At 43.1% G+C, this 12,185-nt stretch overlaps 1 protein-coding gene across 3 annotated transcripts in view; it reads left to right on the forward strand.

Moving 5' to 3' along the window:
- Positions 1-4,577: 4,577 nt before the first annotated feature.
- The window catches only part of Map2 (microtubule associated protein 2), a 258,740-nt gene continuing 251,132 nt past the window's right edge, over positions 4,578-12,185 (forward strand). For all 3 annotated transcript variants that reach the window (XM_029476932.1, XM_029476965.1, XM_029476969.1), the window contains exon 1: positions 4,578-4,735. The gene's annotated coding sequence lies outside the window, so the exon portion shown is untranslated. The remainder of the gene's footprint in view (positions 4,736-12,185) is intronic.

The raw sequence follows: 12,185 nt of genomic DNA on the forward strand, positions 1-12,185 counted from the left end.
CCCAAAACCAAACCAAAACCAAAACCAAAAACCCAAAAACCTTCTTTCTCAAGTAAAAAATTAAAAAGAGCAAAATAGACCCAATAAAACACGTGAAATAAGAATAGTCAATAGATACAAGGAAATACTGAAATTGTTACTTATCAACAAAATGTGATTTCTCAAGAACTTTAGTTTGTTGGAATTCTATGGTTTTTTTTTTCATTTATATTTTCTTAGGTTCATTGAGTATAATTATAATACATATTTTAAAAATTTTTCTCACTAATTTCAACAACTTAATTACTTAAGAATTAGTTTTTGTTAATTTTCTTTTCTTTGAAAATGGGCCACATTTCTAGTGGGTTATAAGCTGAATTATTTTACAGTGTGTTTCATATTTTTCAAATGTTGATACAGAGCCTCTGAGTTTTACTGTCCAAAGCCTTCACTGCATCTATTGATGATCACGTGACTTTTATCTATAAATGCATTTGTGTCATTGCATATATGTTTTAGACTTAAATATGTTGAACTCTCCTGTTCTTTGTGATGAGTGATTTTTTTTTTGACATATGCCTGTACTGCGATTTCAAGTATATACTGAGGACTTTTGAATTTATGTTCATGAGGGATATTGGTCAACAATTTTCTTTTGGGGGGAGCTGTGTCTTTACTTGGTTTTAATATTAAAGTAATACTGACTTCATAGGAAAAGATTGGAAATGGTTTTTTGTTGTTGTTGTTGTTGTTATTTTCTGCCTTTCTTCTTTATTTTTTTTAATAATTAAAGAAACTGGTTGTAATTATTCTTTGAAAATCTGGTAGAAATTTTCTGTGATTCTTGGGTTCTTTTTAGTTGGGAGTTTTGTCTTGTTTTGTCTTTTACTGTTTCAGTCTCCAATACTCTTACATGTCTATGGTTTATCTCTCCTGTCTTAACTTTGCTGATTTGGTTGCATTGGGAGATTTGTCCAATTCTTTTATATTTTCTAATTTAGTGGACTATAGGTTTTAAACTATTCCCTTATAATGTTAAGATATATATATGCATATATATACATATATATGTATATATATGAATGAATATATATTCTGTGCCCTCTTATGTGATTTTTTTCTGACCATGTGTATGTGTGTTAAAGCAAGTAGGATTATAATACTTCTCCCAAGAGCCATATGCTATATTACAAAACCTCAATGACAGACATGCTAAACCTCCCTTCTATCATTGGCTAGGGAAGTTCACGAGACTCCTAAAGCAAGGTAGGCAATTGCCATCTCCCTGCTTGCCTCCTAAAACTTGAGGGTAAGACTGTTGCTGAAGATACCAGGACTTGAAGGAGCCAAGCTGGAACTGACTCGAAGCCTCCGCCCTGAGGACTGGCTTTTGTGGTACCAGCAGTTGCTATGTGAGCTGCCAAGGAAGAAAGGCAATCAATAGTCTTACTCAGCTGCAAAGACTACAAACCACAACACTGATTGGCCTGGCAAGATATCCCCAATGGCACAACAGTGATACTTTTATCTTGGGGGTAACCAACAGCTGTCTAATTACACTGAAGAACAGCTTAATAGGAGGGAATTCATGCCTGGTACTGCATTCCTACCCAATTACCCATGGTTGGAGAGGCCACAGACTCTAGAAAAGCACCTGCTAACAGCCATTCTCTTCCTAAACTAATATTTCTTGTTGTGTTTTATAAGGAGAAAAAGGAAGAACCAGGAATATGTTTGAAGGGGCACAGTATGGTGTGGGGAAACGGGGGCCTGCCCATGCTGAGGCATCCGTCCCTCTGAGGTACCAGCCACATGACCGATATAGTATGGAATAGAGTTTATTTAGGGCATGGGGAGAGGAGTTGAGGGAGGAGAGAGAGAGAGAAAGGCAGAGAGAGAGAGAGAGAGAGAGAGAGAGAGAGAGAGAGAGAGAGAGAGAGAAGAGGCCTGCCATAAATAAGTGGAGTGGGGGAGGGGAATGGGGGAGAGAAGAGACAGAGAGGGAAGAGAGTAAGAGAGTGAGGAGGGGGCAAACAGACCCTTTTATACTGAGTCAGGCATACCTGGCTGTTGCCAGCCTAGAAGAAATGCTTACACTTCTAATGCTAACACTTCCAATGCTAATATAATGAATCTTTAGTCTATCATGGAGATCCAGAAAGTTTCAAAATACAGAAAATTAGTGACAGTGAGGTGCCCAGAGCCAATCTGCACCGTCTACAACACAACCCCTACACCTACAGGTCACAAAACATCACAGAAGAGGGCACAGAAGTGTTATGAGGTAGAGAAATATATATACAGCTATATACAGCTAGATAGTGTCTTCTAGACATAACAAAGAAGCTGCCTTTATGAAATATTGATTTTAAGGTTACCTGAGCAAGACCTGGGTAATTATAACACCAGTTGTAATGTCAATATGGCCCTGAAAATTTCTTGAGGTTTCACGTGTCACCCAGGAATAATATCTCTCTCTCTCTCTCTCTCTCTCTCTCTCTCTTCCTCTTTCTCTCTTTCTCCCTCCCTCCCTCCCTACTGATAACTCCAAAACTGTCAACCACTCCACTTCTTACCCCTTATCCTATCCCCTTATCCTATCCTTTGTAATTGATCCCCCATTTTAAATGATGTCTATGGAAGTCCAGCATATGGGTGCTATTTATTTCTGGCAGAACTTTGGATAAATAGGGGGTGGGGGGTGGGGAGACGTGCTCCTATTATAAGGTTGAGATTCTTCCAAAAGAAACGTTTATGTTTGGGGGATCCAGTAAACCACTAATGTGGAAAGCCACTCTTTTTTCAGACTATAAATGGGCAGGATTGTTTTCGTGCCTGCAGTTTGGTTGACTTTGAGTACAGGGTTAATGCAAACTCAGAAGGAACAGTAGTTATGTTCCTATTGGAGGAAGGCTTCTTTATCAAACAAGCACAACACTCCTAGGAACTGGGAAGGACTCAGTAATCGGGCTGAGCGCTGGAATGAGGTCTTCCAGTGTTCTTTTGTGTCTCTGTGCCCCGTTGGGATGCAACAGGACTCCTATTCCTTCCTCCTACCCTCATACTGTCTCTCTCATTTCCTAGAGGCTGACCCTCTCCATCAGGCCATCTCTGAGCGCTCCGCCTCCACCACACTTCCTACTACTGGGTGTGCCCTGGTATTTCCAACCTCCTTACAAGCGTCCCAGGGACATCAGATGAAGCTGGGTGGAGTGAGACACTGCCCAGAGCCTAGGGTGTGAGTATGAAGATTATGTTTTCACGCCTTGCTGTGTAATGACTTCTAAGGTTTGCAGTCTCCTGTAAATGGGTCACTTTTCCATCTGTAAGTTGAGGAAATTAGACCAAAATTAGCCCAAGAAATCAACTCTAACATTCTGTGGTTTATTATGAGTCAAAAGCAAATTAACCACTACAATTTTATCAGAAATTTCATCTCCTCGATGTTGGGGGTGATTTTTAAAGTACAATCTCTCAGTACCTGATAGAGATGGATGAATTTATTCTAACCTCCACGTACCCTGCTGCTTTCTTGGCTATTTCCTTTCCAAAGGTATCTAGGAGATGCTTTTGAAAAATTTATTTTTTTTTAAAAGTGTGTGTATGTATTCAAATGCCCATGGAGGCCATAGACTTGAGAGCCCCCTGTAGCTGCAGTTCCGGGCAGTTTTGAGCTGCCTGATGTGGGTGCTGGGAAGCTAGCCCAGGTTCTCTGGAAGGTCAAGCAGTATGTGCCCTTAACTACTGAGTTGTCTCTTCAGCTGCTGAAGATGGTTTTTATTTCAACGTTATTACCTGAAGGTTGACATTTTTCCTGAGAATCCACGAGTCTTTTCGAGTTTGACAGAGGTATTGCTTACAGTTTTCACCCTTGCTTGATGTTATTACCACACCACAGATGGACTGGATGGGGAACATTTAAATTTCATGTTTCCACAAAGCCTTGAACAATGGCTGGCACATAGTAGGTCTCCAGAATTAGTTTAATCAATATATGCTTCGGATTACTGATAGAACTAGGTCTAGAATTCTCCACACTTTTATCCCTCCAATGTCCAGTACCAACAGGGGTTGTTCTCTATCTCAACTTCTTTTGGAGTTTTCTAGATGCACCTGTTGTTTGTTGGGTTTGCAGAAGCAAGATCAGTGAGTCTTTTCCTATTAAGTGATCCATTGAACAGATTCAGCTGTGATTCAAAGAAGGGAAAGAGCAGCGTCTACAGGCGACCCTCCCAAGGACTGACTGAAACGACTGTCCTGGACTTCCCAAGGTCGTCCTTAAGGAGGCCAGCTTGTCTCTGTTGCTCACTTTGTGAGCCCCGAGGGACAATTCTGCAGAGCAGGCCACCCCTGGGAAGGAAGGAGCCAAGTCCCCACTGCCCTCACCGCCCTTGGCCTTGGCTGGGCGGGGCTCTCTGGGGCTCCAAGGCTGGCTGTCCCCGCGGGGCGGGCTGCTGGCTGCGGCAGGAGGCGGGGCCCGGCGCTCCCCCTCCCCTACACTGCGACGGTGGCAGCTCAGCGCGGAGCCAGGCTGGGGCGCGCACGGGGCGGCGCTCGGGCTGCGCGGGCTCTCGGCGGTGGAGGCGGCGGCGGCAGCAGCATCCTCTCTACCTCCGCTTCCCTACGGCCTCTTTCTCCTTCCTCTCCTTCTTTCTCTCGTTTCTTCGGTCGCCCGGTCTCTCGGGCTCCTCCCACGGAGGAGCTCTAGCTCTGCGAGTAAGCTGTGACCGCGGGTGCGTCCACTTTCCGCGCCCAGGTAAGACATCGTCCCGCCTAGCTCAGCCTGGTCCTTCCTCCTGTGCCTCTGCCAGAGAGGAGCCACCAGCCCGGAGAGTAGGAACCGGACCGGCTGGTCTCTGCTGGACCGGTCCCCTGTGCCACGGGGAGGGAGTCCGCGCAGGTTGGCGCTGTCCAGGCCTGACCTCTCCAGATGTCACACCGGGGCAAAAGACCCGGCTAGGTACTTAAGCTCTAGATTTGAAGATGAGCCAGTGACCTTGTTAGGTACCACTTTAAAAACCACTGGAAACTTCGGTTCAGGCTAGGGTGTATGTTTTGAGAGTTAATATTGCCCGAGCTATAGAAAGAAGGGTAAGAAATTATACAGAGATCCTAGGGAAGAGAATTAAAGATAGAGGATTTATTTTTATTTTATTAATTTGTTATGTGTGCCTGTCTCTGTGTGCTCACAGACACAGAGCTCTGCACAGTGAGGAAAGAGGTGAGTGGAGCTAAGCCAATTTCAAATTTCAAATTATTTCTCCAGAGACAACAGGAAGAGGAGAACTGGTATACATTGGTAATTTGGGGAAAATGAAAAACTGTTCTTTGGTTGTAGAGGGCGGGGCTCCAAGGTACAAGCCTGACAGAGCTTGGGTTTCTATGCAGTCCTTTCTTCCCAAATGAGAGGGGTGGGAACCCAGCTGCATCTGCTCTTCAATTCACTTCTCAGTTCTAAAGCCTTTCTTTGGGAGTGGGGGACTGAACAAATGACTGCCTTCCCTATCCTCGCCTTTGTTCTAGGGTGGAAATCTAAAGGCAGAGCGTGCCTAGGAGCTCCAGTGGGGAGGTGTGTGTTTGGGTGTCTAAGGAGGGGGAGGGGAGCGTGAGCACTAGAGTCAGAAAGCACCATTCTTGAAAGCTGGAAATTGGTGTTTTTTTTTCTTCTGGCACCGTCAAAAAAGGTTTGGTTAGCAGTGAGCTGACTGGCCTCTGTTGTAAGCTCTGAGTGTAAAGCATCCAGAACACCTTTTGAAACAGGGTGTGAAGCTTTTGTCAAGATGCAGACACACACGCACATAAGCCCTACCAACAAACATACTACAAAATGGAGTGGACAGCTAAAAGGCACATCTTTTAAGATTTGTTTTCTGGGCTAGAGGATATGCTATAAATGAAGTGTATGTCGAAAAACAGCAACAAATAACGTCAACAAAAACTATCCTTGGGTGGTGCAGAGTTCCACATGTGACACAGAAAAATGAAATGAATATTAGTAAGGAGCCAGCTTAAATATTAAAAATAAGACAGAATTTTGTTTAAATGATCTGTGGGAGGAAATGACTGGAAACCGAAGTGGAGGCGCATAGCCACAGTGAGGCAATGGAGAACAAAGCCTTTTATGTGAGCCACATTATGCAAAAGGTCCCTATGTGTGAGCGGCAGGTACCAGCCCCATGTAAAAGCAGAACACTGTCACCCTGTCATTTTACTGTGGGCCGGTATGATATTTTTGGCAGTCAAAATAGATGGAACAAACAAAAGCCCTTTAAAATGCTTTTGATTTTATGCCCACAAAGAAGATTACAGCCTAGGTGACAAGAGCATTCCTTTAGCGGAACCTAGTGTCTTATTTTTAGTAGAAAACCTTATGGATTTGCAAATCATTTCCAGTCATCTCCCCCTTCCCCGTGCACACAGGACCTCCCCCATCGAGATGAGGTGAAAGTCCTGTTTTTCTTTCCTTAGGAAAGCGTTGTACTTGTGCCCGTGTCTGTGCATATAGATGCCGTCACATTGATTTCCTTGAAGTTTTTGTCTCATTCTCTCAGCTTAAGATCTGCATTCCTGATTTTGGTGTTATCAGACCACTGATTTCTTATTTGATACATGCTGTTTATCTGTGGGTTGCTTAATTTTATTCTTTCATATTTCTCAGTTGGCTGGAACCTTTATTTAATTTCCAAAGTTTTTTAACCTTGTAGGTGAGAAATTGAGCTACAACAAGACATCATGGCAGTTTATAAATTTAGCTTCCCTTTAAAAAAAAACCTTAATATTTTAGTGATATTTATTTGTGTATTCTTTGTTTCTCTCCTGTCTTAACTCCTCCCCGCCCCTCTAACCAAGCAAGCCCTTTCTTGCTGGTTGTTCTTGTCCTGTTTCCTGCCCCTACTTTTGTCTAGACTACCACAGGTGGAGCCAGAGTGTGCAGTGTGCAAGCATTTTGAATTTAGGATGTGTTCGCCCCATAGCAGCATGCTTGCTCTCTCTCTCTCTCTCTCTCTCTCTCTCTCTCTCTCACTTGTTTACAGCACCTTCTCAGGGAGGAGGGAGAAAGAATGTGCTGAGAGAGCCTGACCCAGTGAAACTGGCACAGCCATGACCTCATGCCAGTAGGTGATGCAGTCTCATTGAGGGAGCCGACATCCTCTCAATGGAAACCGAACTCCAGCAGCACACCCGCCCATCTCAGGCCAGCAGCCCCACTCTTCCCACAGTGGCCTCTGCCAACACTGCTCTGCTAAGGTTAAAGGCATAGTTTTCTCTTTATGTATTTCTTTTCAGGGGTCTTGGATTTGGCCAGAAACACACAGCCAGACAGGAGACTTGGCACAGAATGTTCTAGGCCTGAAGGAACAATTTCAACCCCCTCCCCCTGCATCCCCTGTTTTAAACCACTTTACCCATTTTCTAAATGTCAGACTGAAGAAAGGAAAACAATTGCTTGTTTGGTAGGTTTTTAAATATTTCCTTAGGACACACATATATTTGTTGAATTTTACTGACTGTTAGATGGCAGAAAAGATTACACTGTTGCACTTTGGCATTGAAAATCAGTAGGTATTACATTTGCTTAGATGTAGAAATGACATCAGATATACCCACCCCCCCTGTGATTCATTACTGTCCCTGTGAGGCAGAGCATAGGAAACTGACTTCTATGTGGGGGGTGGGTAGGAGGGAGGAGCTTAGGGTGATTCTTACTGTTAAATACTTGTCAATGCTCAACTGATTAAAATAACCAGAGATAAAGAAAACACTCTCCAATCAGTATTAGCCCTTAAGGCTAGAACTTAGGTAAGTCACTAATTTAAGGAGGCATTTTGGAAGATTTGTTGACTCTTGTGTCGGATCCCCATGAGTTACAGATGTTACTAAGCTCTGGCACTCTTATGACACTATCTGAGTTATAAGAGTGAGTTCTTATCAATTTCCGATATTCTCAGAGAATGATGAGCTCTTGCAAGCACCAAAAGCAACTATGGGGCTGCTAAGGAAGATGGGATCTACAAAGGGCTGAAACCAAAGGAGAGGGTCTGTGGGAAAGTCTGGTCGGTGGTAGCTTAGAGGGGAAGAGGGATACAAGGAATTCTCAGGCACCAAGTGTTTGTCCCTGTGAGGGTGCAGATGAGATCTTGTGGACGTGGGTGGAGGTGGAAGAAATCTGTTTTGCTTTTTACCTCAGTGCAATGCTGTGTCCCCTCTCCTCCCACATCATTACATTGAGCTGAAGGCTGTGGGTACTTTATGGGATACTTATTGAAAGCAGGTCTGTGCTGAATTAAAAAGTTTAAAACAATGTGAGCACAATCAGTTGACTTTATGGGAAACATTTTGAGTCTAACCTTTGAGCTTTGAACTTTGATCATTCCTCTCCAAGAGATGAAATTTCCTATTTCTGCTAACATGTTCAGCTGTGATATATTTTATTTACATGTTTTAGGGGAGTTGTTTGGCAACTGGAACAGAAGAAAGAACAGACTCTCTTTCAGTCTGTTGTTAAGTTTATATTGTACACAGGGGAGGTTTTAAAAATATTTTTTGTTGTTGTTACAACATGTAACTAACATAAGGGACACATTTATATCTATCTATCTATCTATATATCTATCTATCTATCTATCTATCTACCTACCTACCTACCTACCTACCTACCTATCTATTGTCTGTCTGATTTTTGAGACTCTAAGATTTTCAGGGCAACCTAACCTTTAGCTTATTTATTTACTTCGAGACAGTGTGTCTCCATGTATCCTGACGTAGCATAAATGGCTTGAAATTCCCAATGGAAGCTCAGACTTACTTTGAGGTCTATTCTCCTTCCTCAGGGTCTTTCAAAGCTGGAATACAGGAGTGTTCTGTGATACCTAGCTAAACTCATTTGCTATTCTTCACATTTTTCTTTTACTGAAAATATATCCTAGTTATAGTTTGCCCTCCCTCTCCTACTTCCAATCTTCCCTCCACTCTGTGTCCATCCCATTTTTTTTCCCTCGTTGAAAAAGAACAGACTTCTAAGAGATAACAAATAAACACGGAAAATTAAAATATAATATGATAAAGCAAAACTATCATATCAGAGTTGGCCATGGCAACCCAATAGAAAGAGAAGAGTCCCAAGAGCAGGCTCAAGAATCAGAGACCACTTGGTCACACAGTCAGGAGTCCCATAAAGATACTAAGCTAATAGCTATAATGTGTATACAGGGGACCTGGGGCAGAGCTGTATAGGCCCTGTTATAGCTGCTTTGTTCTCTGTGTGTTCATAGGAGCCTTGTTTAGTTGATTCAGAGGGCCTCATAATCCTTGTGTCTGCCATCCCCTCTGGCTCTTACACTCTTTCTTCCTCTTCTTCCTTAGAATTCCATGAGCTCCTAGGGTAGGAATTTGATAGAAACCTCACATTTAGTCTCTCTCTCTCTCCCTCTCTGCCCCCCACCCCCTCACCCCACAGTTTAATGTCTGGCTGTGGGTGTCTCCATCTAGTCTCATTTGCTGCAGAAGGAAGCCCCTTTGATGATGACTGGATAAGGCACTGATCTATGAGTATAGCAAAATATCATTAGAAGTCATTTTACACACACACACACACACACACACACACACACACACACACGCAGAGTGTTTGGTTTTACCATAGATCTCTATGCTATTTAGTCTCTGGTTCTTGGTTACAGAACCAGATTTAGGTATGCGTTTCCTCTTGTGACATGGGTCTTAAGTCAAATTAGATATTAGATAGCTTGGTTATCACTTATTTAACAGCTAATACTCACTTACAAATGGATCCATACCATATTTGTCTTTCTGGGTCTGAATTACATCACCCAGGATCACTGTTTTCTAGTCCATCCATTTGTCTGTAAATTTCATGAGGTCATTTTCTTAACATCTGAATAATATTCCATTGTATAAATAAATATAGCACATTTTTTTTTATCCATTCTTCTGTTGAGAGACATCTAGGTTGTTCCCAGTTTTTGGCTACTAGGAATAAAGCCACAATGAACATGGTTGAGCAAGTGACCTTGAGGTAGGATGGAGTGTCCTTTGGGTCTATGCCTAAGTATGCTATAGTTGGATATTCAGGTAGATCCATTTTCACCATTCTGAGGAACCACCATATTGGTTTCATTGGTTGTACAAGTGTGCACTCCCACCAGCAATGGAGGAGCATCCCCCTGTTTCACATCCCCACCAATATGACTTTTCCCTTGTGTTATTTATCTTAGCCATTCTGACAGGTATAAAATGGGTTCTCAAAGTCATTTTTAATTTTCATTTTCCTGATCTCTAAGTATGCTGAACATTTCTTTAAGTGTTTCTTAGCCATTTGTAAGCTCATTTACATATGAGTTTAAAGATGTGTAGTTGGACTTTTTCTAACCTTTTTTTCTCTTCTGTTTTCCTGCTTTCCTACCTCCCCTTCTTCCTCTCTTATTTCTTTCAAGTTTTAAATTAATTTAATTTATTTATTCACCTTAGATCCTAATATCAGCCCCCCTTCGTCCCAGTACCCTCTCATATAGATCCTCCTCCACTCTACCCTGTTCTTCTCCTTTGTGAAGGGAGACCCTCCCTCTGGTTGTCAACCTCTTGTCCCCATCAAGCCACCACAGGACTGGCTGCATCCTTTCCTACTGAGGATGACCATTTAGGGGAACAGGATCCACAGACAGGCAACAGACTCAGGGACAGCCTCTGTTCCAGTTGTGGGGGACCTGCATGAAGACCAACATGCTCATACCCTACATATACTACATATGTGAAGTGGGCCTAAGTTCACCCCATGCTGGCTCTTTGGTTGGTGGTTCAGGCTCAGGGAACACCGAAGGGTTAAGGTTATTTTATTCTGTCCATCTTCCTGTGGAGTCCCTGTCCTCTTTGGGTCCCTCAGTCATTCTCCCAGCTCTTCTATAAGACTCCCTGAGCTCTATCTAACATTTGGCTGTGGGGCTTTGCATCTTTTTTCCATTGGCTTCTGGGTGGAGCATCTCAGAGGACAGCTATGCTAGGCTCCTGTCTGCAAGCATAATGGAGTATCATTAATAGTGTCAAGGATTGGTTCTTGCCCATGGGATAGGACTCAATTTTAGGCAGTCGTTGATTGGCTATGCCCACTATCTCTACCCTATCTTTGTCTTTGCACTTATAGGCAAGACACATTTCAATTGAAGGTTTTGTGGATGGATTATTGTCCTTATCCCAACACTGGGAGTTCTGCCTGGCTAGAGGAAGTGATAACTTCTGGATCCATAACCCCCTCTGCTAGGAGTCTCAGCTAGAATTGCCTGTTTATATGCCCTGAGGGCTCCACCCACCCCAGGTCTCTGGCAGCCCTAGAGATCCCCCTCTCCTCCCATGCTGATTTTTACATCTTTCTCCCTAGATCTGAAAGCCCTTGCCACTTCACTCCTGTCCCCATTCCCTCTTCCACCCAATTCCCTCTTTCCATCAACCTCCAATAACTATTTTGTTTCCCCTTCTGGCTTCTTTGGGTCTGTTGACTCTAGCGTGATTGACCTGTACTTTAATTGGCTAATATCCACTTTTAAGTGAACAGACAACAAAAACATCGCTGACCATTGGAAAATGAAAATACAGCTGTTGTTTTGGATAAACATTATTTACCATTATGTTTCTATTTCTCTTTTAACATGCAGCTTTAATTGGATTCCTCCTCCTTAAGACTCCATCCCCGTTTTGGTCCTATCTTTGAACTTACTTTTTGTATCTCCTAGGCATAGTCTTGTACTTTTCTCTAATGCTTCCTCATGAAGCATCCTACCTCAGTGAGACATTCCAAATCAGAAAGACAAGTTGCTGCTTTGTGTGTCCCTATTGATTGTTACTCGAACTACTGCAATGTATGCAGAGTCACAGGATGATACCAGGGGCCTTTCTCAACTGCTCTCTATCTGACCTGGGAAAGGGACAGAGTCTTGCTCACTGAACCATGACCTCCATGGATCCACTTCTCTCAACTCTTCACCTCAAGTGTCTCTGCACTTGGATTCTTGTGAGCCCTGGAGATCTAAATTCTGGTCCTCATATTTAGACAGCAAACACATTACAAACTGAACAACCTCGTAGCCCTTAGGCACGTTATTTAATTGATAGTTACTCATGGCAATTATTTTCTCTTCACCTTTGTTTCTCCCTCCCTTCCGCCTTCCCTCCCTCCCTCCCTCCCTCCCTCCCTC

Source organism: Mus caroli, chromosome 1, assembly GCF_900094665.2.
Source record: "Mus caroli chromosome 1, CAROLI_EIJ_v1.1, whole genome shotgun sequence".
Lineage (NCBI taxonomy): Eukaryota > Metazoa > Chordata > Mammalia > Rodentia > Muridae > Mus > Mus caroli.